The sequence below is a fragment of the Hyalella azteca genome, unplaced genomic scaffold, assembly GCF_000764305.2.
Source record: "Hyalella azteca isolate HAZT.00-mixed unplaced genomic scaffold, Hazt_2.0.2 contig1765, whole genome shotgun sequence".
Lineage (NCBI taxonomy): Eukaryota > Metazoa > Arthropoda > Malacostraca > Amphipoda > Hyalellidae > Hyalella > Hyalella azteca.
The window spans coordinates 62860-79783 of record NW_025932066.1 but is presented as its reverse complement, the minus strand read 5'-3'; the positions used below and the strand labels follow the sequence as shown (position 1 = coordinate 79783).

Below are 16924 nucleotides of genomic sequence, written 5' to 3'. Positions count from 1 at the left end.
TAGATGACATGACAGCCAAATAAAAATAAATGGTTTTAAAGCCATGATAAACATATATTGTTTTATAAGTAAATTTAAAACAAATAGCACTAAAACCATAATCGTAAGCATAAACAAAATTGACACTAGCTGACGGTATATACGTAATCATGCTGGCGACAATCCATCACTCCAGTCATTGTGCTATGGTTGCAAAATGGATGAGGATAGATCAATCCCCGTACTCGGTGATAGCATCAGTTACTTGACATAAACAGGGACCAATTCATCCTACCGTATCAATTAAATAAAATATTTATAAGAGTGAAACTTCCCTTGGAGTATTACGATTACCCGTTATATTCCTTGTCTTGGCAGATATATTACTTCATTGGAGCAACAGAATTATGTTTTTTCTTTCCGTATTCCTTTCATCAGAAGATACCGCTTTGCAAATATCACCCCAGATGTTCTTCAGGTTAACTATTCAACAATTGCTCCTCTATTCCCTTCCTAATATTTACCTTATGTATATTATGTACGGCGTTTTTTCAATAAATTATGTTTAACTATTGTAGGCCTTCTCCGAAACTAGATACCATTATTATTGAACATCTGACGCTGAATATTTCAAACACATCCTAACCTGGTCTCCGGACCCGCGATAGCGGCTCTCAGTCCACGTGTTGGTGAACGCCTCGAATCTGAAACAAATAAAAAATAAAGTTTAGAATAATCAGAATTTGTGATTTTGTTTCGATGGATTCCAAGTTTGCATTTGTAATTTTATTGATATCCTGCATTAGAATCAAGCAAACGAGAAGGATTTAATTTGCGTGGAAACACGAGTAAATCAGATGACAAAGTCATCTACGACGAGCAGTCCTTTATCTTGCACATTTACTGGACAACATAGTAATTAATTAAAAACGCACTTTGTTTACAATTAAGTGAATCAAGACCGCCATAAAATGTTATAGTAGCCCAAATAAAAATTATTCCCGAGACATCGATGATTATTTGTGGCTAAAGGTGGAAATTATAGGTGGCACATCAATGGCGTGTCCGGCCTATGTTCCACCTATAACCTGCCGATGGCACCTTAACCGAGAAATTCTTCTTCCACAAATAACTACCCAATAGCTTCGGTGGTGCATCGATGAGCCACCGATGACCACCTTTAAAATGCCGTCGATAAAAATTTTACTGTTAGTTTCAAATCCGTTGTATTTTATTTAATGATATTGCTTCATACGATCACATATTCTGAGGACTATGTGTGCCCATCCACCATGACAGTACAAGTAACTATGTCAGACATGTAGCAGGAACAAATTATCACAGTGCCACCATACACAAAACTCGTCAGAAATCGACTTGAAGAAAAGTCCCTGTCAGCAGGATTCTAACTCCGATCTCGCGCGCGCTAAGCCAAGCCTCTACCGTTGAACCATCTCCTAGAAATTATTGCTATCACCATAAGTCCCTTTCTCTCAAATATTTTCACTGATGTAGGTATGCTCGAATGGTGAAATTCACAGACTAGCGATACAAGCACTGTTGACAAGCACTGAGAGAACCGTGATTCCTTTGAGTAACCTGCCTCAACCTTAGTGGAGCACACAGAGGAGAGACTTGCAGAACTAATTTTCACATTGTCCGGAATTATTGTACCAGTGCAAATATGTTTTTATTGTGATGTTCTAGTAAAAGAAACAAGCAATTTTAGATGGTAATTAGGGACTGATTTTATTGCCTGACCATGCGTTTGCCATTTGTATCTTGTGTGATGTCAGCCCGGGTGGGTGACCTTGGTTAACTGGTTCTTTTGTTTTAGTGATTAGGACTTGCAATTTGCTAGTTGCAACCAGGACTGAGGGCCTGGTGATTTTGCAAGATTTCGGCTGTGTTGTTAACATGCAAGCTCCAACTGCTAGCGTGCCTTGCTGCTGCCATACCATCATAACACTACTAACCCCATTTCACTCTGCACCAACTGGCGGTGTCTGCACACTTTGGTGGCTGTATGCTGGTTTCAGTGTTTCATAATATATTTCTCTAAGCTGTGCCCAGGTGGTTTCAGTAGCCTTACATGCCAGTCTTGTTCACTGCTGTACCATCTACCTCCTTAATATAAATATTAAACTTACCGGGGCTGAACGCCTCCCCTTACAAGGTGACAGGCTTATTTAACCAAATACTGCGATTGTGACACCAAATCTTCGTAAAAAATTACACTTAGAACGGAAAAAGTCTTCTTCTGACGTTGGGAATAATTTTAAACGATAACAAAAAGCATGGGATGCACCTGAAGTGCCAACGCATACCTGGTCCTACGATGCATGTACGGCATTAGGCCTTCAACTCTGGACCAACGTAAAGTTCAGGTAGAAATAGCATTGTAAGATATAACTACTGATACTTTGAATGGTGCGGTGAAGCGTTAGGCTTCGCAGCTCTATGGCGGCCAGGGACACCTAATCAGATTAAAATTCACTTCCACAATCCTTACGGAAAAATAGCAAATGAAAGGCTACTGAATAAATTGTTTCATGTGACACATAAAGGTCGCTTTTTCGTCGATTATCATAACCTTTATTTGTGTCGCGGTTCAAATAACGGAAAATTGATCAAATGTTTTTGCCTTGAGACATGCGTAAATCCAACGAACGATGAAGATTCAATGGCAATATATTGGAGAATTAGAAAAATTCTGCACATTATTGCAACGTCTGCACTTTAACATGAGGAAGAATTAAGCCATCAAAAAGTATGAGGGACTCAAAAATAAAATTGAAAAATTATAAGCGACTATAGTCATCCAAGGAACATCGACGTTCAGCCATCAATCATTGGTGAATTAAGCAGAGAGATGATCACAATTAAGTTAGGATTGAGCCTGCCCATGAGGTTGCGGTGATGGCGATAAACGTCCAATTATGTTATGACATTTAATATACAACGAGATAACACAAGGCAAGTGAAAAAAAGGTGCAACCAGAAACCGGTATGTTCCAGATTTGTTAAAGAATGCCAGTTTAAAAGGGATTGTTCAACAGCAGAAGTCGCGCCATACGAACATATAGCGCAAAAAAGGCCAATCTGAAGTTGGCATCTATAGAAGCACTATAACAGGCAGCTGATGAACCACTTTTAAATCATAAAAATATAACCAGCGCAAACCAGAAAAAACCGCGTTGCTTCAACGAAAAGCTATTAATTCGCTTTCTAGGAACCTCGATATAGTCTGTTGCATGCGGAACCATTCTTGTTTATACCGGTTGTATGAAAGATGCTGAAACTGACTTGGTCAGGCTGAAAACTGAAAGATGCTGAAACTGATTTGGCCAGGCTGAAAAACTGAAAGATGCTTAAACTGACTTGGCCAGGCTGAAAAACTGAAAGATGCTGAAACTGATTTGGTCAGGCTGAAAAACTGAAAGATGCTGAAACTGACTTGGTCAGGCTGAAAAACTGAAAGATGCTGAAATTGACTGACTTGTTCAGGCGACAGAGGCAGCATGGCAAAATTGCAAAGCGTATTGCCTGCATGCTACGGGCCTGACAGGCGATCGGAGGCGTATAACGGGCATGCGTAAAGGGCAGCGGATAACCCGCAAGTCTGTTACCGTTTAATCGTCCAACTTGTGCCAAAGAATAACCTATGTCTTTGTGTACCGATTTAATTCATCTTAGTTTCTTCAAGTTAATGGGTGAATATCGCCAGGAAACCAGACCTTCTGACGGAGTTCAAACGGCGATGGATGACACACGTGACCTTCATGCAATTATCAATGAATTGGCTCGCACGAAACCCCATTTATATAGCTTCTGTTGAGTATTTGAAGAGGTTGGGAAAGGCCATTAATTGTACTGCATGCCATCTTCATAACTTAACTTTTTCGCTTTTTTCTCAACGACCAGCGTTTGAGCATCCGTATTTCGTATGTCGTCCCATTTTGCGACTATTTCGAAATTTTATAGACAAGGTTTAGACAAGGACAGCCCAGTGCAGAATGTCAAACGCATGGGACAACACATGCGTATTCTACGCACACATGGGTGCGATAGCATCGAGTTGGAAAACTACAACAGTCGTTAGAATGTGTATCCAAATACAATATTGGTGCTTGCAGAGACACAAATTTCAGCAAAATACCCCAATAATTATTTTTTCATGCTGTACGAGACGTCGGCGGAGGAAACATCAAGGGGCAGGCCGCCTGCCCTGAGTCCGTGAAATGCGACAATATGAAGCGGTCACTCTGCGTTGCGAAAATGGGGATCGATATGTTGGTCTAATTGCACTGATAAATTTCCAAACCTCTTAGATTTTCGACGGGTAGAATGTGATGTACACTAGATGAAGAACACGCGGAATTTAGTGACTGACACTTGATCCAGACTAAGTACCTCATTTGAAAGATCTCAAACTAAGTTGATGATGAGTCAGGAGGCTGGAACTGATACGTGGTCGGACGATAGGAATGGAAGAACACGTTGTTTGGAAAACAATGGTTGGAATTGACTAACCATCAGGCGGCTGACCAGCGGTAGCAGGCCCGTCGCTAGAAACCTTTAGCTCCCGAGTCCTGAGTGCATGTCAGCGAATGTGCCTTTTAACATGACAAAAATTCAAATGCGTCTTTAACATTTTCTGACCATTTTCTGTTGGGGCACCGGAATAAAGTCCACCCAGTCCCGCCTGACAGAGATCCTGGAGGTTGAGGCTGTAATAAATGGTCCAGTGACAAAAGTTGGAACTGACGATTAGTCAGTCGGGTGGTGGAAGAATACTTGAGCAGCCCCTAGACAAACAATGTGGTTTGTACAATAAATTGACCGTAGAGCCTGAGACACGCACTATTATTGCCTAATATTTTTGGTTGCTTAATAATATTGTGTCTAAGAGCCACATGGCGCGATTGTGCAATATATTGCGCAATCACGCCCCCAGACACAAGCTCGCAGATAGAGAGAAATAGTCCAAGTACCACTGGTTTATTGACAGGTAGAAGTTTATTCACAAAATTTTACTAAATAGTACATGAACTGAGAGTACATTTTAATCAATAACTTGTACTGCTCCGCTTTTTCTAACTATTAGTATAATCTATACATTTAACATCCCATTAAGCTTGGAGACCATTATAAAGCTCACTACATGCCAGAAGTAGTTTTTTTCGATCTCCATGATAAGGACACGCGATCGACATATAAAACTGCTTCGAACGACCTCTAGCTAGAAGACGCGCCGAGCGAATATTGCGCAATGTAGCTCCTCGACGGCACGAATTTTCCCAGTTTGCGCAATATATTTTCAAGATCTTGAAAATCACAATATAGATTGCGCAATAATATTATGTGTCAAAGCGCTGCTCAATAAGATGAATCAGCGTAGTTGCGATACGGATGCGCTGTCGGATGACAGGAGCCCTGCACTGGACTCTGAACTAAGATTTATTTCTTTGAGTAGCAAAACATTGAGTGTGTGGGTTCTTATAGGTGACAATGTCGTTGCGCTCTGGTTTACGATAACAATAGACAACGATGGCGCAAGACCTTCCGCTCCCACTCACATTTGTGGCTCAACGCTCCCAAGTCCTATGCGCTTCTTGAAGTAATACAAATTTATAAGAAACGCTTTCGTGAAATCATGTTCCAGTTGCGATGGCACGAATTTCAGGCTTTGCAATAATCTGTTTAGATTTTCATTTGCTGGGCGAAGGCGGAATCGTATCTTTTGTTTATTGATATTATAGTCTTCTTCTATCTATGAGCGTCTCGCCAACTATCGAACTAGTTTTAATAGTACGGCTTTCACTGCATAAGCAAATCAACAACAAATGTAAGTTATTTAGATAATTAAAGAACATAGAGAAGAGCATGCTCAGCTTTTAGGAGCACAAAAAATATTCCATACGCAAAGATAACGAATCAGTATTCCTATTTGTTTTTTACGTCTTAGAGCAATTTTCGAATAGATTCTAATAATCCCCCCGAACTCAGTTGCCTGATCAAATTTCCTGAAACTATTTAGTCGCTCCTTAATTTTTTTATTAGTAGAAAGTTGCCATATGCCATACAAGCAAGAGATTATCCAAAACAAAATTGACTCCTGCGTAAATATGGCTTGATAACAAATTGTATTTATTGAACAAGATGGGCTTTCACAAAACGCCACAATTGTCTGCATACTGGAAGACTCGTACAATTAAGTTATCTTCAGAATTATTGTTTACTAGCAAACACACACGCGTCACTCTCATTAAAAAGTGTAGGAAACTATTGAATAGTATTCATCAAGCCTGATTATAAACTTTTATTGGCCAACGACAAATATAATTTAGTAACAACACGTAACCCTGCTACAAAAAACCTACATGTCACCGCATGCCGTTCGCAACAAGGTTCATTAGAACAACAGTTTTGCTAATCCTTCAATAACACATGACGTTTGCAACATAGTCTATTAATCGGTCTTATGCTATGCAGAGAAAGTAAAATAAGGCAGCTGCACCAATACACAAGCAACCGATCGAGTCAGTTACCTAATCCTGCGTGATAGGAGTCCTCAATGCACACACATTCAATAATAATTTAATTCAGCCAAGTGGTTTAATTAAGCACTCCATGCATAAGACATGAGCGGAGAAACGCATGGAAGAACTGCAGAATTTCTCCGACATTTTTTGTTGACCGTAGGCCCTCTTTCAGGGTCATTTAAGACTTCAATAATAGGGTAATTGAGGGCCAAATGAGGCAGCGGAGAGAGCAAAAACGGCATTTAAGAGACATGATTTGTTCACCTTTGCTGCATGCATATCGCTGTGCGTATGGATGCAGTTATATAGTGACTGCTAATATTTAATATTTAGTAATAAAAGCCCACTAGTCGAAAATTCGGACACACATGATTTTAAGGAGAAGTCAAAGGTTTTCCTGCATTAAAGTTATCATTACGACGTCTTTATATCAAAATGTACTCTAACCTAATCTAATCGGACAATGAGAGAGAACATCAGTCCGGCAAATTTTCACAACGGAGTCGAGGTTATAAATCAGAACGAAATTATTCGTGACGCCGAATGCGCAAATTTCCCGTGAGTTCTAGCAATTATTCCCATTCTTTCCAATTAGCAGTTTTAAAGTGCCACATGACTATGAATAAAAAATATAATTTCTATTGATAAGAAGCTAAGAGATGATGCTTTTTTGGAGATGGAATGTACTTTTTTCAACATGGGAATATATAATTAGTAATGACCATTAATATATTTCACCAATTTTTCTGACTTTCGGCTGAAATCTTCAAGAAGAGCATCCGAAACTGAAATAAATACATGCAGATTTTGACGTCTTGGAACGTACATAAAGAATGAAATATTGGGCATAAAAATTTAATAATTTAATTAAGTATTTAATTATTAATTGGACATGAAAATAAATTACCTAATTTAATTGTGGAAGACATAGAAACGTTACAGTGAAAATCCCAGGTATATACATCGATGAGAAAAGAGACTATGAAAATAAGGAACATAAATTATTACAAAAATACCCAGGTAATCGGAAAAGATGAAGATGACAAAAACACAAGTACGAAACGAATAGAACAGAGCGGAAAAGAAATAGAATAGAAGGAAAGTTAGAAAGGTTGGAAAGTTATGGTGATAGAGAGGATTCAATGCAAAAAAGTTTGACATTTTCAGATGGCTTTGTCAGCTTGGAGGCATTGGCATCCATTACGCCATCACATTACCGCTCATGCTCGTGTCTACCCTTTCCAAGGTATCATCAACTGTTATGATTTTGGGAAACAATTAGAGAGAGACTTAGGCTCCGGTTCACGGGAGGACTTTAACCCTTTACCGCCTTTACGTGAGTAACCGGAGCAATATTGTCACGCGTCTACTTCCCAAAAAGGATACGTTCTAGTGAGCGCAAAATGACTTGCACTGCGATGGTTGCCGCCACGTACGACAACTTTGAAATGTTCTCTGTTGCGTACAGAGAACATTTCAATTTAATTTAAGAAGAACATTTAATTTAAAGAACATTTTAATTTAATTTAAGAACATTTAATTTAAGTTAAAAATTATGTTCCCGGAGAGTGCCATACGGCGTTAGAGGGTTAATAATAACGGCCGCGAAATCGGTTACTGGATTACTGTAACAAGCAATAGTGGCGATTTTTGCGAAGAGGTGGAGAATACTTCAGGATGAACAATTTCATTGGCATCTACGTGACATCAGCTCACAACCGATGAGCTGAAGTCAAATCAAAACACATGGAAACAAATCATAGCTTTTGTTTGAAATCACCCATTTTTGGGTACGCTGGTGAGTAAAGTAAAGACAAGGAGCTTTATTTCCACCCCTAGACTTTTTGATTCTTGGAACTTCATCGCTTAGACATACGTTTAGGGACTCCAGCTTATATGCATTGCAACCTTTAAACACTTCTAGGCAATCGAGCTTCATATCACTCCAGATCCTAGTTACATTAACTTCTAGATACTGTATCTGCTAGGCACCGTAGTTTCTTCTATAGACATCTTAGCCTCTGGGCACTTCAGCTTCTGAGCACACTAGCGGGAAAGCTGTCAATGCAATAGGCATCCTAACTTCTGTACATCCTAGCTCCACGACACTACAGCTCCTAGTCACCCTAGGTCCTAGGCCCTCCATGCAGTTATAGTCGCCCTAGCTCATATATAGGCTCTCCAGCTCTGTCACCCTCCACTCCGCCGCTCCAGCGATAACGGGACTTGGGCTATGAATGTTACACTGCTTTGAATGCTAATAAGTTTATATTAAAAACTAGGCTTAACTTCCCGGCTTATCTAGAAGTGAATTTTGCAGGCGGTTTATCAGGTTTTTCCTTGGTAGATCATAAAATAATCTTTTCGTGAGCCAGACTTGTGAAGGCTAAAAGACTGACTTATATGTTAATGCAGGAGGCTAGCTTCGCAAATACCATATCATTATGTTTGCTAATCAGCGACTTAAGCTCCAACTGTAAGAAAGCTTTCACGTTATTTCCATATGATATTTCAAGCCACTATTCACGCGCACTTATCAATGGACAGCCATCATCGTCTTCTGTACACTGCCCGTGTTAGAACTCAGCTTTGCAAGTTACAATCGCAGGGCTTGAGATCGTGATCCTTCTCACAACATTGAATGTGGCTCGCTTAGATCGGATATAAGGTCAAGGTGCAGGATACAGTACATATGACTACACACAGCCGGAAGAGGTAGAATCAGGTCGAGGGGATGAACGAAACTTCAATGTAAGATCAATGATGTACACACAAGTCACTCGTATCTTGTGACTTCTATTGAATACAAGCATCAAGTGTTAACCTCGGCATATGATTGATTAACGATGTATTACAATAGCAGCTATGCCCAGCGTTGCTCTGAGAACTCATTGAGATCTGAGATCTCATCTGAGAACAATCTCATCCACAGATCTGAGAACTCATTGAATCGTCCGCCAACCCAAGGGGGCATAATATTCAAAATAAATGGTGTTAATTGAAAAAGACAAGTTCGTGTTCTTCTTAACGAAGAACACCTGGATTTTATAGGTGCTAAATTTACAAAATATGAAGAGTTTACTTTCTTACATTATAACTAAAATTAAAATTTAATAATTTTTTGTTTAAATTCTTCAATCCAACCAAAATTTGACGATGCCTAGTGACATTAAAACTAAAAATAAAATTTTATATACATACAATATTCCGTTAAATTAAGGACTGATGGTCCATCCTCGAGTTACTTCAAGGAGCAAGAGCCGTTTACTTTCAAATAATTCAACAAACATTAGACACAAAATTCAAGTCAGAATGTGACTAGGTATCTCAAGTTTCGGAGTATGACAGAAATTTGAAAGTAATAAACATCTGTCACATTGAAGCAAAAAATCCGAATTTTGCTTTCAACCAACGCTCCCCGATTTTCAATACCGTACCGTATGACCCCCACCACTTAACATGAAATTAAAGGTAAAAGTAATGTCCTGACGCGAAATGTCGTGGATGCGCGATCAAATAACTACACTGTATATTTATTGTGCTAGAAATCAAACGTGAAAATTTCCGATTCAATAGATTAAAAAATATAACTCAGTACTCATTGCAGTGAGTGACAGAGAGCGCAATTTCTCGTCGACGAAAACGTGGTCACGGACGGACGGACAGACAGACGTACCGACAGACGGACGGACATGACGAGCACAATAGCGCATTTTTTCCATAAATGAGAAAATGCGCTAAAAATCAGATAAATCCACGTGTAAATAGGTAATACCTAGATATATAACGACTCAATAAAAGAGTTCAAAGTTGTCTGCTTGCTATGCCTTTAAACTGAAAAGATATGGCTGTATCTGATAAGAATCTATCTTATGCCTGTCAAGATTTATTTAATTAAAATACAAGTAATGCATGGCTTAGATGAACACCACTGATAAGATTATCTTCAAGGCTTACTTCAACAAATGAGTTGATGAGTTATATACTTCACGCGAGAACACATGCTGTTCTGCAGCCAGCATGCTTCGATGTGTACAGTATTACAAGTTTATTTCTTTTACTGTAATTAGCGCCACATAGAATAAACCTGTGTCAAAAACACGTTTGTATATTGTATGTATATATTGTATGTATATATTGTATGTATATATTGTATGTATGTTGTATGTATATATAACAACATCAGCTGTTGAAGCTAGCAAATTGGTTGGTGATATGAAATCTTGAGCGAGCGTTGCGTTAATGACTCCACGTAATTCTATTTAAAATTACTAGATACTGAACCTGGGGTTTCAACGCACTACATTAAATGACTACTAAAATCCAGAGATTTTTAGAATATGGCTACTCTATCCACTAAATAATTTTTCAGCGAAAGTGATGGATTAAATAAAAATCCTCGTTCGGATCGACATCTAAAATGTAACACTCATTTGAATTAGCATATTTAAACACTTGTAAAAAATACTTACTGTATCATCAATTAAACTCATATTTCGTTTGTACAGGTGGAGGTACCTATGTTAATATTACATATTTAATTCATTCAAATTTATTCAAACGTTTGCTCAAGAAGAAAAAGTAAATAGTAACAACAATTTCATTATTGTTAATGAAAATTACTACTGGTCTTCATCAAAAGCTGCACTAAGGATAACTTCAGGCTAGCTATGTCACTTTAAACAAAACTGAATGGCAAACCCGCTTAGGTACATCCGATTTGTTTCAACCTTATGCCAATTATAGTGCAACATTATATGTTGAATGCAACATTCGACAAACATAAACAGTTTACAGTTCATGTCGACCAAGCCTCACAACGAACCAACCCAGAATATTCGCGTTCAAACGAATATATAAAATGAATGGAGTTATTCGTAAATTATTATTCGTTTCTTGGTTTATGCGCAACATACTAAATATAATTCAGATACACGAATCCTTGGCTGCGAAGACTTGGTCTAACGGTAAAATCTTTCCGTATTCAGGGAATCGTGAATTTATTATGACAAATTATTCTAGTAGTAAAACTCATTTGTTGTTCGCCATGTATAGTTCTGTATTGTACATGGTATGTATAGCCTTGTCTAAAAAATCGATCAATTCGTAGAATAAAACGTGGTATCAAATAAATCAATTCAAAAATATTTTTATTTCAAAAGAGTACGCTTCATTAAACGCAGGTCAATAGTTTACTTTTATCTAAAAATAATATTTACACGATTAGGTTCGATACAAGGTAAAATAAACATGATATAAATATTCTGATTCGATGTTTACGATGTTGAAATCCAACATAACAGAAGATTCTGTTCTGATGTATTGGCATTATCTTCATTTCTCAGCAACCTTAACTCCATGGTTTGCGTGCTGACACTTAACAAATATTCATAGGTTGCACCAATTTTCATGGTATTTCAGTCATGGACTTTTGCCTTCGGTAATAAATTGATTAATCTTACAAACAAAAACTTTTCACAGTCCCAGATTACATAACTAAAGAAATTGAGATAAAGATTAATTAGTAGTTGTACTACTGATAAGTCAATTAATGATTGAATTGATTACCGGATATCATGCACCTATAATTATACGGAAGTTGAGCCCCACAATCACGCACACTGCACAGCTCATCTCCGGCCACCCCGTGTCGTTCAAACAAGGCGGACACAAAATACTGTCACGTTACATGCGTGGGTGACGAACGCCGCTCATTAACTTAAAACGTTGCACGGATACACTGAAAACCAAGGCCAAATCCCGGTGATCAATTTATAATAATTCCCTATATTCAAATTGATATTAAAGTTGATATATATTGGTGATGGCCTTGATGGTGTTGTTAGGTACCTAATGCTGATGGTCCAATATCTGGAGCGTCATAGCAAACACAACTCAACTCATGTTTGGTTCGAGAAAATAACGAAATGTGCTCAATTGGTAGTCACATGGCCGTTTTTTATTCGAATAAATTTCATTGAGAGTACAAACTTAGTGGGAAGGGAGCAGCTGCAGTACTCCACTGCACGACAGAATGCGCAGCGCCAGACGTAAGAGCGTCTCACGAAGCTCTGAAACAAAGCGCGATTTATCCAACGCGTGACAGCTGCGTTTGTTCTCCATCAAGGGTAAAAATACGTATCGTGGTTACAATTCGTGCCAGCGTAATTGAAAGGGCACGTGTTTTGTTAATACAGGTGACTCGCAGCACTCTCGGACGTCCGAATAATTTCCTAAGGATTATGTCTCAACATCATTCACTCTAAAGTTAGAACAGCAAAACACGATCTTTCATTCATTTTGAAAACTTTTGATCCATTATCCAGAGTTAAAAAATAGATATGCATGTACTGCATTAATCCATTATCATCCATTGGCCAACGTTCATGCTAATAATAATCTAGGCATAGTGATTGTATAAATATAATCATCCAAATCAACGGCTGAATGCTTAAGAAAAACTTCGATGTCGAACCCACGCGGTGGGAAGACGCAACAGAATTTCCGGTGACGCATCAGCCACAAGCGGGTGGCTGACTTCAAAAAGCCAGCCTGTCAGCCAGTCAGCCACGAGACAGGGCATACCAGCAAAAGCTGACATCGGAAACAGAATTAATTCAACAAAACGACTGTTACTTCAAGTGAACTGCTGCAACTGGCCGGCTGGTTTATCTAGAATCTAGATTCTAGAAAACAATTTCAACTGATTTCAGTGAACATCTCAGACTAAACTGCAGTAAGACGGAGGTAGTTAGAACTGCTAATAGGTACTTGAGAATTCACAACTGTAGTAATTATGACTCATATGCATTAACTTGCGTATCATTTGATTTCAAATCACTGCAATTGCGTAAGGCCTACTAAGAGCGGGACCGGTTTATGAGACGCGTGTCCAATGCCGCGAGTCTGCAGGCAGGTTTCTTTCGTACGCACCAGGTTCATTTAGGTAAATATTATTCAATGCGACGAAGTGCGAATTCTTTACTGACTTCTCTTGAACTGTAGTTAATATCTAGTAGCAAATCTTCGAACTAAGATACAGTAAAAATAAAATACATTATTAAATTAATATGAGAGCGATACTCACCGGAGAAATTAATTGTTGCATGCGACGACTGTCACTGATGCTTTACAAGTTCCCTTCACTGCCGAAAAAATAGTAAAGAGGGATTTAGCTGAAACGAACTTAGTAGTCAGAATTTTAAAAAGGGAGCTAAAATAATACTATTTTATAGGGCTGAAATATGCCGTCGAGGGAATGAATGCGTGAGATGGATGATAGTCAATGATATTAGGGAAGCCTTTAAGAAATGTTATCTTTATCGGTAGACGGAAGTGTACAACAGTACAACATTCACACTGTCACACATTGCCCACGCGTCAACATAATATAAAAAGACTAGTTCGCGTAAGTTTCTGTAACACACGAACACGTTTCTGCATATAACTTTTCCCGCCAGAACGAGTGGAGTTCAAGAACACTCGAGTTCATCGAACTGCGTGTCTTCAACAATAGCAACACCCGATGCTCTCTGCCGTGAGTCTGTCGCGACGGATCTCTCGCGCTTAGGGAAAACTGTGAATCTTACATGTCTTGGAAGCTTGTAGTATCCCGAGAATTCATTACAAATATGATTTGGTTGGTACTAATTCACGACGAATAATTCATAACATAATCAAAACCATCCTGCATTATTCGCTTAAATGCTTTTATGCAAAGCATACGTCGTTGAAAGCATCGATAGAATTAATTCGAACAGCGAGCGTAAATGTCAAGTGTGTTCGATCAAGAAGTTCGAAGATCGCATTTAAAGATTTAATCGACCACAACTTCCACGCTACTCTGTTATTTGTTATAATTTTATATTATTTTGCATTATTTTCACCCAAGAATTGTCATTTCGTTAACAGAAATGACACTGATTATCAATCATGCTTACAATCATGATAGGCTAAACAAGAGGAAGCACCCTTACAGAGCAAAGTTTCTATTTTCACTAGACAAGGTTGCTAAAAATTTGAGATGAAATATTGTCAAAGTTAGAAGTCTAATAATACCTAAGATAGAAGCATACGGCACATAGAGCTTTAGGTCATTGAGAGGTGAAGCTGAAACACGCGCCGCTCAGTCAGACGGAAAAGACGCTCTCGAGGTTAGCGGCCTTCACGAAGAAAACTAAATTCATGTAAGGATGATATTATCCGCAGTTACTCTGTGGAGTAAATGAGAATGCTTGGGGTTGAACTCAGTTAAAAGCACGATAAAGCAGTAGAGGTGATTTAAGATGAGAGAAGCATAAATTATGTTATTAGGTTCGTTGGGGATACTCTAGCTCATTCAGCACAAACGCACACGACTTTCTCCACTGGCACCCATCGCGCGACTGAGCGACGGCAGAAGTCAGAACTTCAGAGTAGAGTACAAACTACTCTAAGCATACGGGCTGGCTTGCATCCACGACGACGCTCAGAGCATTTCTTCTTTTAATTATAGTGAGGGAGTTGAGTGTTGAGTTATATTTGTTTAAACAAAGTCATTAGTAGTACATTTAAAGTTTAAATTCATCACGTAACCGGGTTTATCTAATGCAAACCGAGGTGTTTTAGCGATTGAACATAAAAATGTTCAGTCGCGTCTGCCGGTCGCCTCAAGAGGACAGGTGCACAATATGGGCGGCGCCAAAGAGAAAATGTAGCTCACGACAGGAAATGTATGTACACCAGTTGAATTCAAACCAATTTAGTTGTACCTGTTGAATTGTTGACATAAGCAAGAATAATATCAGAATACCGTCCGCGTTCTTCTCGCTCGCTTATTTGAAAATCTGAATTTATTTATTCATTGAATTCTAACACCAAGTGTCAATGTAACTAAGATTGGTTTTTATATTACCGCTCCGATCGGGCCGGTATTTCTACTCCCACCGGATTGCATGCCTTACTGATTAAACACGGAACAAAACATCCCAGGTCATAAATAAGTTCCGTAATACAATTATAAGTTGGTTATTTCCTATCCGATCGTTACAATATTACGTACATTAATAACGTGTAGACTGTAGACGCTGCCGGTAACGAAAATAATAAAGTAAAGAATGAAACATGTTAGGAAAACATGTTTCGATTCTTCAATGGTCACGATAATGTTACAACTAGAACAGATTTGGCTTGTGAATGTTCCGCGTCGCTACTAGTGAGGACGGTAAGTTTCGTACCTACTTTCGAGTAGAAAATGGGCTTCTAGTAAAAAAAAGATGCTTCTAGAGTGAGACATGGACGCAACCCAACCATCTATGTTGATGCCAAGCCCTGTGAATACAAGCCCTTCACACAAGCCCTGTGTGAAGTGAATATGACGTCGTTGCAATAGAAGTAATAATGGACGCTGCGAGGTGACAAGCAGTCGTCACCTTGAGCATGCAGGAGGTTAGGTGGCGACGGCAGCAGCGGTCGCTGGAGCTGCTAGCGTCGCAACGCGCGGTAAGTTTCCCTAGGTTCGCCGGGTAACGTCAAGCGCTGAGAACCAGTTTAAAAACGATGGCGCGGGGATATCCCTTCCATGAAGCATCCATGTGGTGCAGAAGTGATGGGTTCCTCGAGCTGCCAAGGTGTCATCATTCCGAGAACAAAGCGTCGTTCCAAATTCCAGCCAGTTTTGTTGGGTAAAGAGCTATTTAATTATGTTTTATAATTGCCTTGTACATGTTTGAGGCTAGAGTTCGTATTTCCAATACTCAATAAACGTGTTAAAATGCGAACTCCAGCCTCAAACATGCACATCCATGACGCTATAACATTTAAATTACGACAGATAATCGCAAATCACCCCCTCTCATCATATCATCCTTTTGAAAAATACTAAAGTAAACAAAGCGAAACGTTTGTTAATAGGGAGAGTACGAATCATTTTATTTTGCCACTAACTGTACTCATAAATATCAAAAATTTAAACAAGGAACCACCACAGTCCTGTCACTGTCCCGCGCGTTTTAAATCATCCAACGGGTTTCTCTTCCCCCTCCACAACTCCAACCAAACCCAGTTATGCACAATGCGCCATTTTTCATCTTGTACTTTCCTTTCCATTTACCCTTCCTCTTTTCGTTCACACTACGACACCTTTTGTACTTTTTCACACTTTCTTAGTAACACCGCAACAACGTAAGGTGGATCTAAGGCTCTACGCGATTGCAAGTGCGACGGTAAAACTCGCGCAAACAGCAATGTAATGTACATATTGACTTACAATGATTCAGTTTATGGGGGATTACTTAATACGTTCGTCTTATTTATGAGCATATAAATTCCCACGATAAGCAGCTGAAATGAATGGGAGCGATGAGCAAGAGTGATTTATGATGACTTTCGAGCGGCTTACTGTGCTTTTTAAGCTATCATTG

General features: G+C 39.0%; 1 protein-coding gene across 1 annotated transcript in view; it reads right to left on the bottom strand.

Annotated features, from left to right (window-relative positions):
* Positions 1 to 13689, bottom strand: part of LOC108682986 (sodium bicarbonate cotransporter 3) — a 58152-nt gene extending 44463 nt beyond the window's left edge. The window contains exons 1-2 of the mRNA XM_047883950.1: positions 13612 to 13689; positions 626 to 683 (exon numbers count right to left, since the gene is read on the bottom strand). The gene's annotated coding sequence lies outside the window, so the exon portion shown is untranslated. The remainder of the gene's footprint in view (positions 1 to 625; positions 684 to 13611) is intronic.
* Between the last annotated feature and the right edge of the window lie 3235 nt (positions 13690 to 16924).